Raw genomic sequence first — 22,289 nt, 5'->3', positions numbered from 1 at the left:
AAAATCCATGCTTGATGCGTTACAATGCTCGCTGTAAGTGTAGGTCCACCGTGAAGACAATGACGATGCGCTTGACGCACGATCAACTGACTAAGCGCCGAGGAATGCGGTAAAATCGGTGGATTTTTCGGATCACACGATAACTCGGAATGTGCAAGACGTCCACCTACCCGTAATATTTCATTTTTGTCTAAAGTAGGGCTAAGTTTACGCAATACGTTGCGCTTAGGTAAAGTTTTTCCGGACTTTAATATATTAATTTCTTTGTCGAAAGCAGCTGCTTGGGCTAATTTAATGATCGAATGCCGAGCTGTAGTAAGCTCTTCAGTTGTTAAAAACGGAGGAAGCGCACTCATATTACGCTTGCGTCTTCGCAAACGTAGCAGAGGGCGTAAACATCGCGTCACGACACGAATCAGTCGTGTAAGTGAGGAGAATCTCGTAAGAATGTCCGGTTCAGCCGGAGATATTCGAGAATGCAGAATCTGTGCGCTTGCTACAGCGTGAGGCCAATTTTCAGAGGGCAACGAGAGCCAAATTGGACCGTGCCACCATAAATCGTTATTGACTAACTCAGATGGTTTAGAACCGCGAGTCGCTAAGTCCGCTGAGTTTTCCTTTGTAGGAACGTGAGGCCAGATAGCTGAAGGTAATTCGATCTGTATATAGGACACACGATTCGCGACAAATGTTTTCCAAGATCGCGGATGCTTGCGCAGCCAATTGAGAACTACCTGACTATCGGACCAGGCGTGCACTGGCAAAATTTTCAAAAAATCTAATTTTTGTAAATGACAGATGAGTTTAACGAGGAGTACAGCTCCACATAATTCCAGGTTAGGAATACTAACTGTTTTAACTGGAGCTACCTTTGTCTTGGCCGCTAGAAGTGAGACACGATAGTTGCTGTCGCCTGCTTCAATTCGAATATAGACAGCGGCTGCATAGGCACGCGAAGATGCGTCGGAAAAGCCATGTAATTGATAGGACTGGCCAGAAGATGCTCCTAACCACCGATCCACCGATAATTCCGAGAGTGATGCAAGTGAATTACAGTACTCTATCCACCTGTCGCGCACGGAAATAGGTAAAGGTGTATCCCAATCACATTTTAGTATCCATAAGTCCTGCATCAAAATTTTCGCCGTTACTGTAACTGGAGAAAGCCAGCCGAGTGGATCGAATAAACGTGCGATATTTGAAAGAACAGCTCGCTTTGTCGCCGCGCCGGCCAATGTTTTGAAATCGACTGTGCTAAATGTAAACACATCGCGCCTCGGATTCCAATGCACACCTAACGTTTTTACAGCCGCGTCTTTATCAATCTGCTTGTCCGTGTCATCGAGGGATTGTTTTAAGCGCGCCGGAAGAAGATCGTTGTGATTCGCGGCCCATTTATCTAATTCTATGCCGGCTGATTTAAGAATCTCAGTTAATTGTTCTCTCTTTGAGACAGCGACTGAGAGTTCATCGGCCCCCGCAAATATATCGTCTACGTAAGTATTTTTCTCGAGACATTGCGAGCCGAGAGGAAATCACGATCTCTCGTCTTGTGCCAATTGCAACAATGTGCGAATCGCGAGATAAGGCGCGCACGCCGTTCCATAGGTTACGGTAGTCAATCTGTAATCGACAGGAGGCTCATTTGGGTTGAGGGCCCATACGATTCTTTGATAATCCAGATCCTCTGGGGCGACGCGAATTTGACGAAACATTTTAACGATGTCGGCTGTGAAAACGTATTGATATTTACGCCAATTGAGTAGTATCAAAGCGAGGTCACTTTGAAGAGCCGGTCCCGACATGAGAAAATTATTCAAACAATGTTTATCACGTGTCAGCCTAGAAGCATCAAAAACGACTCGTAATTTTAAAAGTAATAGAATAAACTATACAACTGCATAGTGCGGCAGATACCATGACCTGGGATTGTCGATCTCTCCTGCAGGCACGCGCGTCATGTGTCCGAGTTGTTCATACGTACTCATAAACTCGCGATAAGCTTTAGCGAGATTAGAGTCGCGTAGAAAACGATTATACATATGAGAAAGCGATCCTAACGACATACGTCGTGTCTCCGCTCCCACTGCCGGAGGATTGGATTTCAAAGGAAGGCGAACTACGTACCGACCATCAGAGCTGCGCGTATAAGTTTCACGAAAAAGTGTCTCGCACGCCTCGTCTTCTGGCTTTAATTTGTGAGTGGTATCCGGAAATTCTTCGAGATTCCAAAATCTTTGCAATGAGTCGTCAACATTGTTAGCCGAAACGCAGTGCAATGCTTGCACTGGAGCGTGAGCAGAGTGCTCCGCCCGCCGTGACGGGCTTGTTTGAACCGATCCCGATAGAATCCATCCGAGCGCTGTGTCTTGAGCAATCAGTTTTGAATCGGGAAAACTGCGCACTCCAGACCGCAAAAGTTGACCGTAAATGTCAGCCCCTAAAATCATATCTATCGAATCTCTAATGTAAAATTGCGGATCAGCTAAATCTATACTCGCGTACTGGACGAGATCTATTTCCATGATGTTGCGCGCTGGTAAGTGTGACGTAAGCCGGGAAAGTACGAGGGCTTCTGTTTTTATTTGAAATTCTGGGTTAATTATCGACTGCAGCGTAAGTGACGTAACCGCATTAGCTATACCCGAAGAACTCGCACCGAGCCCCGATAACGAAATCTTGACCGGGCGTTTTGGTAATCCGAGCAGCTGTGCGATTGCTTCTGTAACGAATGTCGCTTCCGAACCCTGGTCGAGCAGCGCGCGTACGCGAGTATGCCTACCGCCCGGTCCTCGAAGAGTAACTTGAGCTATGGCGAGTATAACTGCGTGCTTTGACTTAGAAATACTAGCAGTTAGCGCGTTTACCTTCTGCGGCGATGCACCATTGTTCAGATCGGGTTTTTTATCGGAATCGTTTGATGACTGCGGAAAATTCGGCGCTCGTTTAGAATCGAAATGAAGAAGAGTATGGTGTTTCTCTTGACACGTATTGCAGCGTCCCTTTGAATTACACGCGTTGAATTTATGGTTGCCAAAGCAATTAAAACACAATTTTAAACGTCTTATCTCGGAACGACGCTCATACGGCGACTTAGCCTTAAGTTTATAGCATTTCCACAGCTGATGCAAGCCAGAGCAAAGAGCGCATTTCGCAAGTGATTTAAGGCCCTACTGCGTGTGAAATACTTTTCGCGAACCATGATTCTGTTTGACATTGGAGAACGATTTCTTATCAATATTATTTTCGGCCGCAATCATACTCAGCGTCTGTGAGCGCTTCTCAAGAAAATCTGCGAATTCTGAGAATTTCGGAAAGTGATGCAATGGCCCGGGTTCAGTTGTACTTGAGGAAGAGCTTCCTTCTACGCTCGTAATAACAACACGATCCTTTGCGCTCAGCTCCGATTCCCAAAGCTTTCGTGATTCTGGATCTAACTTTGCGGATAATATATGTGTAAACCATATAGTCCAATGCTCTACAGGCATTTTTAAATTAGATAAAGCGCGAACGATACGCTGTGCTTCGTCAGCAAACGCGCGTAAATCTACGGCCGATTCCTTTTTCAAAACAGAAATGTTCATCATAGCATTTAAAAGATTATTTACGATAAGCCTAGGATTATAGAATCGCTGTTTTAAAGCCTGCCAGGTAGTAAGATAATTCGCGTCCGTAGTAGCGACGTCTTTAACTAAGTCTGCCGCGGTTCCCGTTAGACATAGTTTCAGATAGCTTAACTTGGTAGCATCCGATGCCTTTTTTGAATGTACCAGCGAGATAAAGAGATCAGAAAAACTCTCCCAATCCTCATAAATACCGGAAAACTTAGGAAGATCAAGTTTCGGTAATTTTGCCGTATCCAATTTATCGATTGACGCGTGGTTGATACCCGGAACTGGAGGAGTAGGTGGCTCAACATTGGTCTCAAACTCCGAGAGCCTAGTGAGTAGTTCGTCTAAAAGATCTTCATATAAATTTTGAATTCTAGGAAAAATATTTTCAGTGATGTAAGGATCAGCCTCAGCATCATCTCTAACAACTATCTCCGAGTGAGTCTCACGGGCTTCTGACCAAACACCATTGAGAGCATCGATACGCGAATCAACAATGTTTTTGTTAAGAGAATCTGGTAGTCTCTCTCTCAGACGGGCACTCATGCGTTCTATCTCCGACATACGCGCATTTTGCAATGCAGTAAGCCTTCTAAGAGGTGTAGGCGCCATTATGCTACTTCTTTAATCTATCAATAACAAATTACAAAAATCTACGAATCCAGAAAATCTACTACTATAAGTAATTCAATTAATCTAATAAAGTTAGGCTAAATTATTATATAAATTAAAGCGAAGGTTAATAAAATAAAGCAAAGAACAATCAGTGCGAATTCTAAGAGAGGAGAGAACCACTGCAAGTTTGAATTTCATTAAACCGTTGGTATCGAGTAGCGTCTGAAACTAAACAACGGAATCGTTTCAGTACCTGCGAGTGTAACTTACTCGCCGAATGCTCAATTCCACGATATCGATGACGCGTCTGCACGCGCGTTTCAGATCTAAGCGGCGCTGGGCCGCAAAGGCGCGCAAATACAAAATAACGCCGAAGATAAGCGCGCCGTGGTGGACCTACTTGACACTTAAAGTAATGCGATCTGCTTCTTTGTTCGCAGCCCTTTTCTACTTCAAACTTATAGCTAATCTAAAAATTGGCAAAGATTGCGCAACTTTCCGACGCAATTTACAGAATACACTTGATATCACGCACTTACAATAATGTATAGTATAATAAAGCAAAGTCTCTTACTAATAAGTTTTGACTTTCTTTGCTAGTTTGTAAACGATTATAAAAATAAGTTTAAGTTAGAGAAACAAAGAGCTTCAACCACTCAATCCTCACCCGGGGCACCATGAAAACAGTTAAATTACATTTATGAAGGAAGTGGGAAAAGGAATGAGTAGTCGGGTTCTTAAATAAAAAAATGCAACAATTTCGCGGTTAACCTAAATATAAACAGTAACTTGCTTAGGCATAAAAACCCTCACGGAACAGAGGGAAAAGCCTGAGCAAGCTAGTGAAATAGAAATTATTTATTGATCAAGTAAATTAATGAATTTATGTAAGCATAAAATACAAAAGTCAAAACTTATTATCTAATTTAACTTACGCAGTAATATTTCGGGGATCAGCCCCTACAATAACGCCGCAAATCGCAAATATCGGTGCGCTGTACGTGACGGACCACCCTCTCTTCTGGGTAGATTGTCGATCGAGAAGATGGAGATATCCCGGGGTGGCAACGCCCAGCACGTCACAGGGCCCCGACGTCTCGGGAACGGGTCCAGCCCTCGCTCCGTGAACGACTTGAGACGACTCGTCGAGTCGTCGCGACCGGGACCTATAGCGAAGATTCGCTATGCGATATCAGCACGCTTGTGTCTCGCCCACACGGAATTACAGGCACTTTATTTACACGAATTATAGAAATAAGGGAGGAATCACACGCGAGTGATTCACTAACAAATATAATTCAAATTACAGCGATTACTACAGGCACAATACAAAAGCTACACGAGAATAGAGGTAGGCTTCGGATCACACTGCTCTCGATCGATGCCGAAACGAATCTGACGCTCTCGCGCGCACTAATCGATCTCAGACCGCAGAAGGGCTTACGCATGCGCTCTTTCTTTTCTTGGCGCGCCATAATTAACTCGTCATCAAGAGGCGCGAGAATCAAACCGTGCTAGGTGATACATATTTTATGCGGAGACGTATAATGCGCGAACACATCGCTTCGCGATACAAGGCGGTAAGCCAACGCGGCCGTACGGCGGCGCGTGGCTCGCTAGTTTTGATTTGCATTCTTTTTTCGATAAAGTTTCTGAATTCGATATATGTTTTTGTCGAAAAAATTCATCCTCGACTAATTCTTTTTCATCTCATTGACGTGTGAGAGATTGAAGGGGCAAAAATATTCTCCAAAAGCTTTACAAAAAAAATTGAAAAACAATCTGCGCTACAGGAGTGACGACGGTGGACTATAAGTAATCGTCTCCCAATTCGCGGTACACTTCCTGTCACTCGAGCCGCACTGGCATATATAGCAGCTCCTCGATCAAGGAGATTGGCTAGTGAACGTACGACGAACTAGATCGACGAAGTTAGTTAGCTGTATAACGTTATTAGAGGCCTCACGGAGTACATTGCATTACGCGTTCGGCTCCTCTCCCCTTCTTCTTCTTCTGCGTTTGGTCTCGCTCGCTTCTGTACATGCTGTGTCTCAGTACTAGGCACATACACCAGTACAACTTGGTCAAGTTGGTCGGAGCAAGAAGAGTAGAGACCCGCGCGTGTCATGAACAGCCAAGTTCACTAAAGAAAAAAAGTAAAGAGAAGAGGCTCGTGAGGACTATTGATAGCTAGGCTGGGATACTAGAGACGGGATTGTGTTTCGTGCAATTACTGTATCTCGATGAGTTCATTTTTCAAAGATTTGTTCGGCAACATTTTCAATATAGAGATATTATGTTTTGTTCGTGTCAATAGTAGTTTCGTTATGCATTGCATTGTGTACGACTATGTATACCTTCTTGAGATTTCAAATTTCTAACATGTTTTCCACAGTACGAATATTCGTAACGTGAAGCTCTTTGATTTTTAAGTTGAAAAAATGTAATAACATGTAATACTAGAACTAGATCTTTATGAGTTTTTAGAGATTTGTCTTATTTTAAATAGATATTAGCAGTAATTTACGTTGACACGTACAAAAATAGTCACAAATTGAAAAGGCAAACTAAATTACCTCCCCTTCCACAGAGTTAGTAGCACTAAACTCTAACGGCACAAGCATAAATCATTCTATTGTTAGCGCGATTTCGCAAAAAGTAATGGTGCGACATAAAATACTTGGATTTGTCGCACGTTCCTGTGACGTTCTGGGTATGTCGCTGTTGCCGCCTCTTATATAGACAGGAAAGTTCAAAGCTGTAAATAATATATTAATAAATTTGTTGATTTGGTGGATCAGTTATAGAGACATCAAACTCGATGGTCGCAAAATTGTATAGTTTAGGTATCTTGAAATGATAATGAAAGTAAGGAAATTTGTTTGAACGTATAAATTATGGACTTGCATAAATATGATAATGGCTAAATCAATCGATTATACATCATAATACTTATTTTTTTAAAATCTATGTTATTTCTCGAAAGCTCACAAAATTGCATCTTATCAATCAGCGCTTGTTAAAGTTTCCATCCACGTATATTTCCTCGCGTTAGCGTACGCGCAAAAGAGCCAATTAAAGTGGCCCTTAATTGCCTGACACCTTTCGCTCCGCCTTTCATTCTCTTTACTATTAATCCTCAATTACAGCGATGTCAGTTGCTATGATCCCAATTAGTATAGATTTCCAAGGAAATCGACCCGAAATGCTCGACTTGATAGGTGCTTTTGTAATCTTGTGCCTTTATGAAGCTACTGCCGTTGGAACTGCTAGTCGAGCTTTCCAAAGTGCTGAAGCGAACAGACGATGTTTGGTGATATTCTAAGATGTCAAAGGATACATTTAAGCACTGGCGTATCGTTGATGGCAAATTGATTTTTTTCCGTAAATTTGACACGAACTTCAAATATCCACTCTGTAATATTAATATAGAGCGCTTGCAAGGATGGTGCAAGTGACCTGTTTTATAACCTAATTATTTTGTTTCCTCTTACGCAAAACATGTCACCTTGCATAGTTCTAATCTTATCTACCTTGGCTATAATATGGCGAAACTTAATATCCAAGTTATAGTAATAAACTACTACGAGACCTACTATAAATTGTTTTCAAAGTAGACTGTAAATGAAATAAAATCAGTTTCTAATTATATTGATAAAAAGTTTATTCCAGTTTATTATTTATTAATTTTTCAATTCAGTCATATCTCATTAGCAACGATGATCTATTTCATACTTGATAGAACGCTAATTATCAGCTTTACGTCTAATAATACGAAATCTCGTTCTTAAAGCTCACTCGAGAATACAATAGTTTCCTCATCGAAACTTCTCGTGCAGCCGCAACAACTATATAGTTTCCTATAAGTCGATTCAGCTTATCTCCGAATGTTTAATTTTTGTATCCAGTCCAATACGATAAGCCATTGAGCAGGCAGTTCGACTCCGTTCATTAAACATTTCCGACTATAATAAGCACACTTATTGCACAGCAGCTGACCAATCAAAAAGATTGAAGCGCAACGCGGGTATTATGAAAATCTTCCGCTCGGTGTTTCTGAATTTTGCCTCGACGATTGCGAGGCATTATTAACCGCTAACGCAATTGTTATAAGTTATTAAAACGCAAACAATGAAGTGGCTGTAACCCGAAACAAGGACTGGCTGACAGGAAGGGTTGACACGATCTGCCCGCGTCAGCGGATTTCGCGCTGCAGAATAAATGCGGATAGCGGATCGATCGGTTGCTACAACAGCTATCGATGAGTTTCGGCTCGCTGCAGTTTTTGATGCGATGTTCGTTCCTCTCTCTCTCTCTCTCTCTCTCTCTCTCTCTCTCTCTCTCTTGCTCAGTCAATAGATTGCTATTTGTAAATGGCAAGCGAACGTGTAGCAGAATTTTAGCTTTGTCATTATCAGATAGACAATCTGATTGGCCGTGCAGAGAGTTTTATCGGGAGTGACTGAGGGAATAAATTCATTTGAGGATAAATTAATTTATACGTTACAGTGAATTTAGCTTTCAATACAATTTATCAAGATTATCAGTGTAGCGTTCTTATTCAAAAGTTGATTTAATAATATTGTATTTGCTATATATAATACTATGTATAACATCGCGTTCTTCTAAATTTAGTAGTCTGTTTATCATATTTCTTGTCAATGAGTAAGTACGATTTATAACTTGAAAAGTTTTTAATCAAATAATGACAGGAATAAAGTATACAAGTGTAAGCAGCTGCGCGAACAGTTTTGCGGGGTTATACGTCAGAAATTAAATTGATTTCGCGTTCGCAGAGAATGAGCATGCGGCGAAAACAATAAAGCCGTTATTTCGATATTGTTTCATAGGCGGACAATCACTGCTGCTTTACCAGCATGCCCTGATATTTTATGTTGACGGGATTTCGTGGTCGTACGCTTGATCGTTGCTAAGGGAAATTCTTGTCATTTTCCACGCTAGCTTAATGAAAAGCTTGCGACTATTATGTAATAAATTGTTTATGCTCGAATAATAACAAGTCTACATTCAGAAAATTTAATGAGAAAATACTTTCATCTAAAAAAAATCTAAACGATCGACATGCATCACGTCATTTTTAACGTCATAATATATGTACGAAAATATAGATCACGTGCATTACGATAATCATGGCTAACACTATAGGTATAATGGATACCGGACGATGCAACTACGTCGAGAGGTGCGCAGCGGCCAGTAGTGACCATTGGCGCGTTTTCGGGCTATTAGATTCGCATCCTCATTTGCCCGTTCGTTTCGGCGGCGACCTAATGGCCCGCGCTCGCCTATCGCTCTATTACAGTTCTCTGAAGCGCCATCAACGGAACCAAAGGATGGAGCACCACGCACGCGGCCGATCGTTATTCCATATGTACGTAGGAACGTACTGAAATTACGTGCGTCTGCGCCTTAACCTTGCTGATACACAGGCGTTTTGCAGAAATTAGACGATTTTTCGTGCTGTCCAAAATTATAAATTTTTGACACATGATTCTTGATAAATGTTATAAAAAAACAAAATGACGTTGGCACGTAGATGCTTTGTAGTATAATTCGATACACCATTGCTTGTTCTATTTTCAACGTGTAAAATTCTTGTTTTATTCATGAACCCTGATGCTATGCTAGCTGAAAATATGATTCACAGCGTACGCTGAGCACGAACTTTCACGACTGCTCAAAAAATATTTTCGGCGTCGAACTTTTACAGGCAGAGAGCCAACGCAATTAGCAGAATTTTAACGTCTGTACAGAATCGTACATTCTGCGAACCCATTTTTAAGTTCACTTTTCAGATCGATTGAAGCTCGTGTGTACTGCATGCAATATACCGGAATATATAATAGCATATTTTATTCCAGAAACAATTGCACTCGAGCCCGCCGACGACGTTTAATAAACGAGCTCACAAATTACGGTTTAACTTCTTTAATTTACCTCTGGCGAAATTTTGTCTAAACATTACTCTACTTTACAGTTATTTACTTCCGCGTAATTGCTACCAATTTGCTGCGACTTTAAACACTCGCGATTTAATTCCGTATACTGGCCCCCACAACAGCCTCAGTGTCCAAGCCATTTAAAAAAGCATATGCGCTTGTACCGAGTATGAAATTCATCCCATTAATTAACATCGCCATTCTTGAGTCTATATCACAACCCCATCTCGAGTAACTCTCTCCATGATAGTTTACCCTAGCGTGAAAAAAAGGCCTGCGAACAAAGAGTCATCGCGCGCGATTCCCGTAGTGAACTCCTCCCGCGGGAGGAGGAGAAAAATGACTCGATTCGTCGGAGTCGGTGCGCGCAGGTGCGGAAAAACGCGAACGATGCAGTCGCCGCGAAACAAAGACGCAGTGGAGGAAGGAAACCAACTGCGCGCGCGGCGATGAGCTCGGGAGAGGTATATATAGACGACTCATATAATTCCGCGACGAGGATATGAACAGACGAACATTCTCGGGCATCATCATTATGCGACGGCGTATATATCGCCGAGTCTTTCACACGTATACGATACGCGTTGGAGAGTCGCGCTTATAAGGAGGAGTGACTCTGTACTTTCGTCGAGCGCGTTTTCTTTTTTAGATGCTCGATTTCTTTTAAGCTTTTCTGAGAAGCGAGAAGGTGTATGAAATGCTCTATATGTGTGATACGGAAACCCCTGAAGGAAGGGGTTTTCATTTCAGGGGCTGCGCGCTTTTAGAAAAATAAATTCATCGACTCACGATGATTGTGTGGGAAAATTCGAGGGTGTCCGCTTTGTGTGATCGGGAATAAAATGTATAGAGATTATTGTTCGGGATAATAGTTGAAAAGAAAGCTTGTTCTTTTTATTTTCGCGCGAATAACTTTGTCATTAGTTTCATTTTTCAAAATATTGAACATCTGAAAAATACACCTGGCCATATCTGAAATGCAAGACTTTTCATGCGCAAGCATATTCGCGCGGGGTTCTGTATCTATCCAAATAAAAATGCTTTCTCTTCGGAAAATCAAAGTATTGGAAAAAGTCGTATACTACTTTTTATTCCTCTCTAGAGCGTCGTACGAAAAAATGTGTACATGCAGAAATGTAAAAAAATGTGCGTTCAAGTATTAATAGTACATTACGATACGTGTGACTTAAATGGTTCTTTTTTGCACGGCGCAGTTAGCACCCGAGCGTAGTGAGTGTGATAAACACGGTGCAAAAAAGGAATACTTTAGTCAGATAGGCGTGACTTAACAGCGGATTGTAGCCACACTGTTCTATAAACATTTTTTAATCCTTGATGTATTATTTTTCTTGTTTATTGCATACCGAGTTGTACTTATATGCAGTTTGCGTATTTTCAAGAATTTTTGCTTTGGTATTCGGTAGAAAATATCTCATCAGCAAAGAATTCAGAAGCGCCGAATGACGTCAGCGGGTCAGAGAACGAATATAAACTCTCCATTCCGTGAACAAAGACCTCATTAAAAGTTACAGCTATTAAAATCTCATTCCTCTCAACCTGCCCCCTTCCAAGTCGATTTGGCATAACAAACAGGGTAACAAACAAAGAAAAGCGCAGAAAGAGGTTACGAAAATAAGAAAAGGGAGGGAGGGGGGAGGGGAGAAGTCTCGGCAAAGGAATGAGATAGAGTAACAAAGGTAGCCGTAGATTAAGCGAGAAAGAGAGAAGGACAGCAGAGCCGCTCGTGGCTCGTCGTATAGCAATCACGAATTCCGTGAGCTCGTTCAGGGCGTCTGCGCTCACCGGAATCAGAAATAGGTTGAATTGAATTAGAGGAGACGAGCTGCTGACTCCCAAAGCTGATGCTTCTTCTTCGACGATACGGCTAAGTTGGCCGTCTACGGCATTTGTTGCTCCTCGCGTCCTCGGGACATGTTGCAGTTTTTTGTTGAAACGGTATACCTGCACCTGGTTCGTGCCCAGGAAGAAAGAGTACGAATTCAAGGTGGATACGAGTGAATTTCATGTGGATGACGTATAATGGTAATAGACAAGATAGTATTGCGAGTTACCAAGAAAATAAAAGATTCACGAATTTTTCGGATGCAAAATTGGTTTTAAATAAAGAACGACTAAAGGTTTTTAACAAACATTTACGAAAGTCTTTTTGAGCTCTATATTCGAAGTATCATATCAAAGAAGACAGTAGCAGGTTTGATGTCACAGAGGCACAAAGCGACAAAGAAGTTTTATGTCATAAACAATAATTTGTTCAAACTTATTTTTAATAGAAAGCGTTTCTCCAAAAAACTATCACAAAATTGCATTCTAATAGAAAAATATATTAAAATGAATAATCGTCAGACTTGAATCGCTTGCAGATTATTAAAACTATAGAATTCCATCCATGTTATGTTTCGCTCATGTCCTTCGCACATGCTGCAGCCAGCAATTTTTCCTTATCGCTCCTCGTTAGTGCCACCTACAAATAGAATCTACCCGGGCTTTTTTTCACAACCCCGCACGGCGATTTCTCTCTAATTATACGCTGCACTTGACCATTAACAAGAAGAAATCGCGCAACTATGCCTGGCTACATTTCCCGACTGGCGTTCGCAGTGCAAGTATGCGCATTACTCGCTAATGAATCTGCTTAGCGAGCTTGAACTCGAGAGCTGCAAGGGAAGGGGGGAAGGGCGATAAAAAAAGGGTCGCGTTCGGGTCATCCTGCACATGCTCATGTAGATTCTTTGGTGTGCTTTGCAAGCGTTCGCCAAATTACTTTTTGCGGTCAATGGGAATTTCCGCGTACGCATGAACGGTTCTCACGAATTCCACCAGCCTCCTTGCGCCGACAAATATTGGCCGGACGCCATCAGGACTCTCTACACCCCTTGCTGTCGACCTCTGAGTTTGTGCTTTTTTTGCCTCTTTCGATTTTTTCGATTCCTTTCCTCATATTCGCACTTTCTCTTTCTTTCTTGTTTGGTATTTTTTTCGTTAGATCGAGATATTGTTATTTTAGTTGTAGCTATAGAAAGAGTAATGTATCGTAAAAACATTTCAGTTTATGGTATTCGTAAGATGCAGCTAATCGCGAAGCAACGAATGATAATATTAATCGTATGACGACGTACTTTTTATATAGATGGATGAAACATTTTTTAATTAAATTTGAAATATCAAGTTACCTTCTGGGCTAAACGTAGAATTTCTACCATTATTCAAATTGAAATTAGGATTAACACGAGCTTTGTATTGTGGAATGCTTATTCACTTTTTTAGGCAGGCAGAAATAAGTTTTCAAGATGAAATACTGAAATGCTTAAGGCAGCCCGGGAGCCAAATGAACTTTAAAATGATCCTTGTAAAGTTAATTATACTTCCACTCTTGTTAAAAATAGTAAATAAACATATTTTTGTGAAAATATAACACAAAGACTTCTCTGTTTTAAAATTCTGTTGATTACTCGAAATGTTTTGATGCGCGTTCTTTTTATTTTAGTAACACAAGAACTTGTTATTATGTTGCACTTTTAATTATGCATTCGATTATTTTTAAATATGTAATTATTTAGTTTGCAAAGGATGTCGGGGACAGGGATTATACATTAATTTTAGCAAGTATAACGAGTTTTTTTCTGAAGTTAAATTAATATCAAAATCCCTTTTAAATTAATTTAATTTAAATCTAATGCGATTTCTTTTCGATTTTTACAAATAGAGCAAGTCTCATGATTGAATTTCCTTTATCATAATACAAAACGACAATAGCAGAGCGCCTCTCCGGCATCACTTCCGCATCGATTTTCCCGCAGCCGCAGTCGACATTCCCGCCGTGCTTTCCAGTCAATTTTACGCCGATCACTCTTTCGTTATAATTAATTTCCAGATGAGCTTTTTGATTGTAATTATTGTTGCTCCAGATGTGCCTAGCGGACGATTTCACCGCGACGCAGAGACTGCATCGACATTTTTTTAATCCTATAGCCTTATATCACTCTGTCTCTACCTCTGACTTTGGCTCTAGCATTTTTTTTTGTTCCTTGGTCGAGTGGCGTGCTATAAAAAAGCTTTTATGAGCAAGGCTCTTCTTCGAGTGCCCGAGTCGACGCTTTTAACGTATTCGCCTGTAAATTCATCAGGGTCTTTCTTGAAGCGCATCGACGTTGCGATGCTGGTTTCCATCAAATAACTCCGGAGCTTTGAGTGAAACTCGAGTCATTGCGGGCAGCTTCATAAACACTCACACCGTAAAGCACAGGTGCTGTCTTAATTATATTTTTTTTCTCTGCTGCTTTGCGCAATTCAAATGGAACTATGTAATTGAAACGTTGGTTTGATATACATTTTATGCGCTGCGCGATCACAAAGTGAATTTCTTTTTATGCTTTTTGCTTTTCGCGCTTTTGCAAAAGTCTTGTTATATTTTTTTACAATGTTGCCAGGGTGATTTTGTAAAAATGTAATTCATATAAAGATAATATTTTACGTACGTTTTGATGGATATCTCTTCTATTCCAAAATACTGGCGGAAGTTCTGTGATCTATGAATCTGTGATCTCAAGAAAAAAGAGAATGCTCGCACTTGCGCTTTTCGTCACTGCAATCGCATTTCGTTGCATTTCCTATATATTGTCGGCTGGTATAAGAAAATGCAAATGTGCCCGTAGCTTTCGAGCTCGTTTACGATGAGTGCATAATATCGTCGAATAGCTTGAATTAAAAGTGTTATGCCTCGATTTTCTGGGATCTCGAGGTATGTTTTAGAAAGTAACAAAAAAAAAAAGATTTCTATTTTATGAGATTAAATTTATGACGTGGTAAGGCTTGGTTTGACCGACCTGTCTTGGCATTGATGTGGGCGAGAAGCTGGCCCTTCGTGGCTGCTCTGGCTGGTGTCGGCGAATTACGGAATTCCGATTTGGTCCAACACCTGGTCCTTGGAGCCTCCCACCTTGTTGCTCACATCCGATCTAAGGGCTTGCGTACCAAAGGCTGGGCAGGTGGCGCTTGGTTAGATATATTTGGAAAGGTCAACATAAGTGCACATTACAACATTCCCCTTTTCAATGCGAGGAATGAGGCTGTAAGGGCTGAAGAACGCCGCATTGAAAACCAGTCAAATGGAGGCTTCATCTTTACATCCTTCTCTTATTTACGCCAATGTCGACCGATTAACACCACACAGTGACCACCTCACGAAACTTCTTCATTCTTGAGTCTCATACACACATACAATACAAATATAAACAAAGCATTCATACACACGCAAATCGTTAATATATCGATATTACACATTTATGTCGATTATTACTTATAGTCATTTAAGAATAAACAATTTACTATAAAACATATAAATTGACATTCAAATACACTATAAAGATAAAACACATGGTACCGATACATTTGTTGAAATGAATAATAACGATAAGCAAAGAGAAAAGCAAACGTAGAATGCAAAAAAAAACTTTATATTTATAAATATTCTACATAACGCACGCATGTAATGTTAATATCTAAACGCTCGCATCCTTCGTAAAATATATATATATATATATATATATATATATATATATATATATATATATATATATATATTTCACTTATAATAATAATGGTCTTACATATAAATACAATAATACAAGAAGTCCTTTATTAAAATTATACAAATTAAAAATAGCGCAGGATCTTATAACGCTCATTGGAGCACGGGATCGCCATAATAACCACAAAATAATAACATCGCTTCCATCAGTCATTGTTGTTCTCTGGCTGTATGTATACGCGCAAATCAGCCCTATTATATCGGCCTACCAGTTTCTGGGGATCATCTTTATCGACTAACTCGTATGCATTTTCATTGAAAGAGCGAAAAACGCGATATGGACCGTAATATAAGTGAACAAATATAGCGATTTTCTTTTCCAAGAGGTTGGACTGTTTCGGAACGCACAAGACTACGAGGTCCCCGATTTTTATTGGAGTTTTGCTCCAAGTTGCTTGTTTTTCTTTTTGCCTTTTATGTACCTTATCAGTACGTGCGTTAGCTAACTCGACCTTCACCTCGTATGGCTCAGGTAATTCGTTTGGAAATTTAATCATTTCGCGGATTTTGTTTTTAGGAGGCATTACGTGATGTAGTTCATACGGAGTGTATTTTGTCGTCGAGTGAGTGGTATTATTAAGCCAATAATTTATTTGCGGAATATGTCGAGCCCATGCCGTGTGCTTATCGCTACAATATAACCGACAGAATTTTCCAAGCTCGCGCATCACGCGTTCCGATGGATTCGCCTGCGGATGACGAATGGAACAATAGACCGGCTGAACTCCCGCCTCGTTGAGAAAATCACACCAAGCTTGTGACATAAACTGTGTTCCATGATCGCTTAAAATCCGCTCCGGCTTACCGGCTTTCTCAAAATACACGCGCATTCGATTAATTGTTGCTTTTGTAGTCGCCTTTTTCAATGGATAGAGCATTACGTGTCGCGAAAAAACATCTAAAACCACAAATATATATTCGACACCGCACGTTGAACGAGGAAGCGGCCCGAAGTAATCGACAGCCACCAGTTCGTTGCTCTTTGACGCTTTTACCTGCAAAAACCGACCGGCCATCGTCTTATTCAAATACTTCGTTCGCTGGCATAAATCACAACTCGAGGCAAAATTCTTTACACGTTTCCTCATATCTTTCCACCAAAAACACTTCCGTAACTCACTTAATGTTTTATATACACCTCCGTGCCCTATACGTTCGTGAGTTTCGCATAATAACTTTTCTCTCATCATCTCCGGTACGACGATTAACCACGAGCACCCCTTATTTGATTTATAAAAAACTAGCCCTTCATGTAACTTATAGTTTTGTAGATCATCGGCGGCGAGCGTCTCTTTTAATTTAACGATCTTCTCATCTCTCGATTGCATCGCGGCCAGCTGTCGAAGCTCTGGAAACCAAGTCGTAATGAGACGAGCTGCGGCTATAGCACTACTTATACGGACACGCCCTTCAGCATCATTATTTGCCTCGACGCGAGAGTTACTCTGGTTTGGCGATACCTGACTAAAATAGTCCGCGATGATATTGTCCTTGCCGCGACAGTGCTCAATATCATACGCGAACTGCTGCATCAGACAGGTCCAGCGCATCAGACAGGTCCAGCTCATCAGTCGCGACGTATGGTGTGAAGTTTTCAGCAAAAACGTAAGCGCGTTATGATCCGTCTTTATTTTAAATCTCCGACCAGCGAGGTAGTATCTTAATTTAGTGGCTGAAAAGACGATTGCCAATAGTTCCAGCTCGCACGTCGTATCATTAGATTCGTAGGCAGTAAGACATCGACTCACGAGCTCGATTATTCTCATGTTGTTGTTATCGTCGTATTGATAGAGTACTCCGCTTACGCCGTGCTTGCTCGCATCAGTTTGTAAATAGAATGGTTTATCCGCATCATAATGCTGAATCATTACGTGTTCCGCGAATTGCCATTTTAATTCACCGAATGCTCGAGTGTGTTCCTCGGTCCATTCAAATTTATTTTTGCTACTGAGAAGCTTGCGAAACGGTTCGATATAAGCCGAGTATTTAATAGAAAAAATACGGTAGTAATTACACATACCAATACAGCGCTGTAATTCTTTTTTGTTTCGCGGCTCCGGCATATCCAGTATAACCTGAATCCTCTCGGGATTCGGCCTTACGCCTTGGGCGCTTATTATAAAACCCAAAAAAAGGGACTTCTTGGCAACATAGTCGCGTTTTATTTAATTTCAACGTCAAACCGTAATCACGCAGTTTCGTAAAAAAATATCTTAAATGTCGAAGGTGCTCTGCAAACGTTCGTGATCTAACAAAAGCGTCGTCTACGTACAACGTCAAAAATTCTCGGCGATCTCTCTCATTAAAAATCGTCGATAAAGCTCGCATAAAAACAGAACGGACACGGAAATTCCAAAAGGCACACGACAAAATACATAAGTATTCCCTTCAACTGTAAACGCGGTATACATTTGATACTCTTCGCTTAAGGGTATTTGATAATATCCCTCAGTCAAGTCAGTACTCTTGAAGTATTTTCTTCCGGCATTATCTTGTATTATTTCATCGATTCGCGGCGGGCTTTCGACGTCGGGCTCTAAAAAGGGGCTTAATTTACGACCATCCAAGCATGCGCGAACTCTCCCGTCCTTCTTTACAACGACACGTATGGGGTTACAGATTGAACTTGGAGCTCTTTTAATAATACCGAGTGCACAGAGCCGTTCTATCTCGTCGAGAAATGGTAGCTTATGTGCAAGAGGAATTGGATATGTCCACCGAATTTTCGGAATCTCGTCTCTGAATTTAAATTTATATTCATAATCTTTCATTTTACCGGGAGTATTTGAGAAAACGTCTCTGTATTCCTCTAGGGTAGCGCGCAACTCATTTATTTCGCTCTCTTTAAGATGTTCGCACTCCCTCATCGCGAAATTCATCTCATCCTCGAAACTGTCGATCGACGCGTAAGAGCGATGACCATTCCCCAGCCCACCAGAATGACAAACGTCATCCTCATGGTCCGAAATGGATCCGCGGCTCTCAGACAGTGTCGAGCACTCAACGCATTCCTCTACCTTAGGATGCGCGTACGAAGCGGGAACTTGATTAGAAAAGCTGACGAATTCGTCTTTTATAAGTAGCTTGTCAATCTTGACAGCCTTTTCTTTACCATTGATAATAACTTTATTCTCGATTATCCAATCAATCCCGAGGATGACATCATAGACGAGATTCCCGACTACCAGTAAGATTGTTGTTATCCCGAGATTTTGTATCATTAACTGCACATATAATTGTTTTTTTATTTTACCCGAGCGCTTTCCGAAAGCGCCGGTAAGATACGTGTTGGAAACCGGAAGCACTTTAACATTATTTTTATCTTTGATGCGCTCAAAAGCCGCCTGCGAAATTAGAGTAGCATTACTACCTGTATCGAGCAAACATTCGAAATGACATTCTTCGATCGAAGCTAGTAAGCGAGGGCATTTAATTATTTCTTTTTTATCACTATTTTTATCTTCATAGCCCTCCGAGACATCATAAGCCAGGGCCTGCATTTCAATATCGCAACTCGCAATAGGACCCATCAATCGCGAATCGCACTCTCGTTTTCCGATTCATTATACTTGTTATCGTATGACTCATGATGTATTTCGGCCACTGTCTCAATCGCCTCGACAGACTCATTCAAATCCGCTCTGTCGATCTCTACAGTCACGACGTTCTTACGAATGTTATTGCTTAGATTTTGATTAAATGGTGAGTTTATTTCCTTATTATGATTTGATCCGTAATTAGCTTGTTTATTCGGCGCGTATTGACCGGTCTGTTTGTGATTGTTACGGTAGGTGTTATTAATCGAATTTATATGGCCAGTTTGTTTGTATTTTTCAGAGGAACCGTTACGATCATCGTGACGATCTTCTCGGTAGTCGGTGGATATTTTTGTGAATACGAATATTCTTTTACGCGCGTTTCATGCGCACGAGTTAAAGCCTCCACGAGTTCTTGCGTATTCGCGAGATCACGCCCGATCATAGCTATCTGAATTTCACGTGGCATTTGACTCATGATGACGCGATTTCTTTGATATTCAGTGTATGGAGGCATAAATTTATTGGATTCACTCACCCGCAAATAGAAATAATTAAGAAAACTTCCCTCTTTGTACTTTTGCGCCTTCCAAATATCGATTGCGCGATCGATCTTTTCCTACGTCATATAAGCCCGTCGAAAGCAGTTTCCGAACTCTTGGAAATTCTCAAGTTGTTTCTTTACCACTTGAAACCACGAATACGCTTTTTTCTTCAACGCTCTCTCAATGATTTTAGGTTGATATTCGTTAGGTATGCGTTTTATTATGAAGTATTGCTCAAGGTCGTGTAAAAATTCACCAGTATCCTCCCACGATTCTCCCGAGAAACTTAGCAGTGCCATTTCGCGTAACAAATTATTCGTCCAAACATTTTCTTGAGATGTACACGATTATTTACCGCGTTATTAAACGATCAATCACGTTAATTATTCCCCGTTCCGGTGGCACATCCCAAAGATCCGGTAGCGACCCTGCTCTGATTCCGTCCATTTTGTCAATAAAATGAATAAAACCGCTATATATTTATCGCACTATGAATTCTACTAATTGTTTCTACTACTTAAAATTACTCTTTGTCTACACTACAAATTGTTATTCTACTTATACTAATTACTTTCAATCGTCAACACAACCCAGTCGTATATTTCCTGTCGAAGTAGATATTACGCTGTGTTATTCTTATTGCTATTTAAAGGGAAATTCACGCATCCATTCTTAGGTCTCGCGTTGGGAGCCAATTGTTATGCCTCGATTTTCTGGGATCTCGAGGTATGGTTTAGAAAGTAAAAAAAAAATGATTTCTATTTTATGAGATTAAATTTATTCTATTGAATTTTATAAGTGAAAGGTCGTAGATTCCCTAACGATGGATGCGGAAAGTTCTAACGCTATTGACTAAACTAATAAAACTTAAAAACTAATTTTCATACCATTCTACACACACACACGCTCATTCTTCAGGATGTCCTCCGGCCGTTGATCCTAGGTGGTAGTTTCTTCTCGATCGAGGATGGTAGCCAGGAGAGTCCAGAATGGACGTGGCAGTGGTAGACTGTCGGTTTATGGTGAATCCTTCCCGCCCTGACTGACGTGGTAAGGCTTGGTTTGTCCGACCTGTCTTGACCTTGATGTGGGCGAGAAGCTGGCCCGTCGTGGCTGCTCTGGCTGGTGTCGGCGAATTACGGGATCCCGTTTTCGTCCAACACCTGGTCCTTGGAGCCTCGTATGTCTTCTGAGATCCCTCTTGTTGAGCAGGGTCTCTTAAAGCTCGTCGACCTCTCTCCCACCTTGTTGCTCACATCCGATCTAAGGGCTTGCGTACCAAAGAATGGGCAGGTGGCGCTTGGTTAGATATATTTGGAAAGGTCAACATAAGTGCACATTACAAAAGGAAAAAAAAACGTTGGGTAAGGTAATCTCAATCGAGTATGGGATGAAAATTAAGCCTGGCTCAAACAGTAATGAAAGCTCTTAACCCAGTTGCACAGTCCGTCGAACGTGGACATTGAATCGGAGCTCTTTCAGGCGACAGTGCTCACAATGTGTCATTCCCTCGCTTATAGCGTAGAGAAAATGCAAAGAACACTCTTGGAAATTTCAAAAGGTCGCGACGCCGGTGGAAAAAGTAGTGAATGAGCGCGGCGTCAATAACCGAAGCAAAGAGAGAGGGAGAGAGAGGGGAAGTAAAGACAGACCGATGTAAAGAAGCCGAATGAAAGGAGCGGGAGAGAGAGAGAGAGAGGGGGGGGGGGAGAGGAACGTAGTGAGAGACTCACTTCCTTGTTCCCTCAATTCCGCGCTTTCTCATACTACGCGTACACATATAGTTATATAGATCACAGAAGAAAATCCATACGCCCGGGCCATTCAGAGCTACTCACGCTACACGGCCAGAGGCGCCGGGCGGCGACGATCTTTTCACACCGAGGGTCGTCCCTGCTAATTAGTTTCCTGTGTCTGCTGTTCGCTCGCTTCTCGAGCGTGTGCGGCGGCGGCAGCTCTTGTTCCTTCTTAACCTTCTTAAGTCAGTCGCTCCACCTCTCCTTCCGCGCGCGCTCCAGTCGTTAAAAAACTTCAATGACAACTGCAGCACAAAGTTTTTGCCGAGATGAGTGTTTGCTCGCCTTCGTGAGCAAGGGAGAAAGACGCGATAATGGCAAATTGTAGCAAAGGATTCCCGGAGAGCGAGTTCGCGTCGTTAACGCGCATTATGCTAATTTTCAATTGAATTCCGCACCTTGTGTCGAGAGGGTTGTGTATAAGCTATTGTGCTTGTTTGCCGGGAGATAGAGAGAGAAAGCGGAAGACTGAACTTTTAGCCGTGTTCTTTGTAAACGCGTTGTCGTTAATTTACTCGGGACGGAAGGAGGCGAGCTTTTCTTGCCGTTGATGAAGGAGGCTGTCGGAGCCGCGGAGAGGTATAAAGATGTGGATTACGTTTGCTGGATGGCTCGGGC

At 41.4% G+C, this 22,289-nt stretch overlaps 1 protein-coding gene and 1 long non-coding RNA gene across 2 annotated transcripts in view; one reads left to right on the top strand and one right to left on the bottom strand.

The window, feature by feature from the left end:
- Positions 1-22,289, top strand: part of LOC100116904 (peroxidasin) — a 238,883-nt gene that overhangs the window by 166,988 nt on the left and 49,606 nt on the right. The window lies entirely within an intron of this gene.
- LOC116416330 lies at positions 13,831-21,093 on the bottom strand. The gene is made up of 2 exons (XR_004226776.2): positions 20,763-21,093; positions 13,831-15,410 (listed from the first exon to the last, which is right to left on the bottom strand). It is a non-coding gene; the product is annotated as an uncharacterized LOC116416330 (long non-coding RNA).

The sequence above is a fragment of the Nasonia vitripennis genome, chromosome 2 (assembly GCF_009193385.2).
Source record: "Nasonia vitripennis strain AsymCx chromosome 2, Nvit_psr_1.1, whole genome shotgun sequence".
In the NCBI taxonomy this organism is placed as follows: Eukaryota; Metazoa; Arthropoda; class Insecta; order Hymenoptera; family Pteromalidae; genus Nasonia; species Nasonia vitripennis.
Note: the sequence above shows the minus strand (reverse complement) of the source record. Positions and strands in the feature narration are given on the sequence as shown.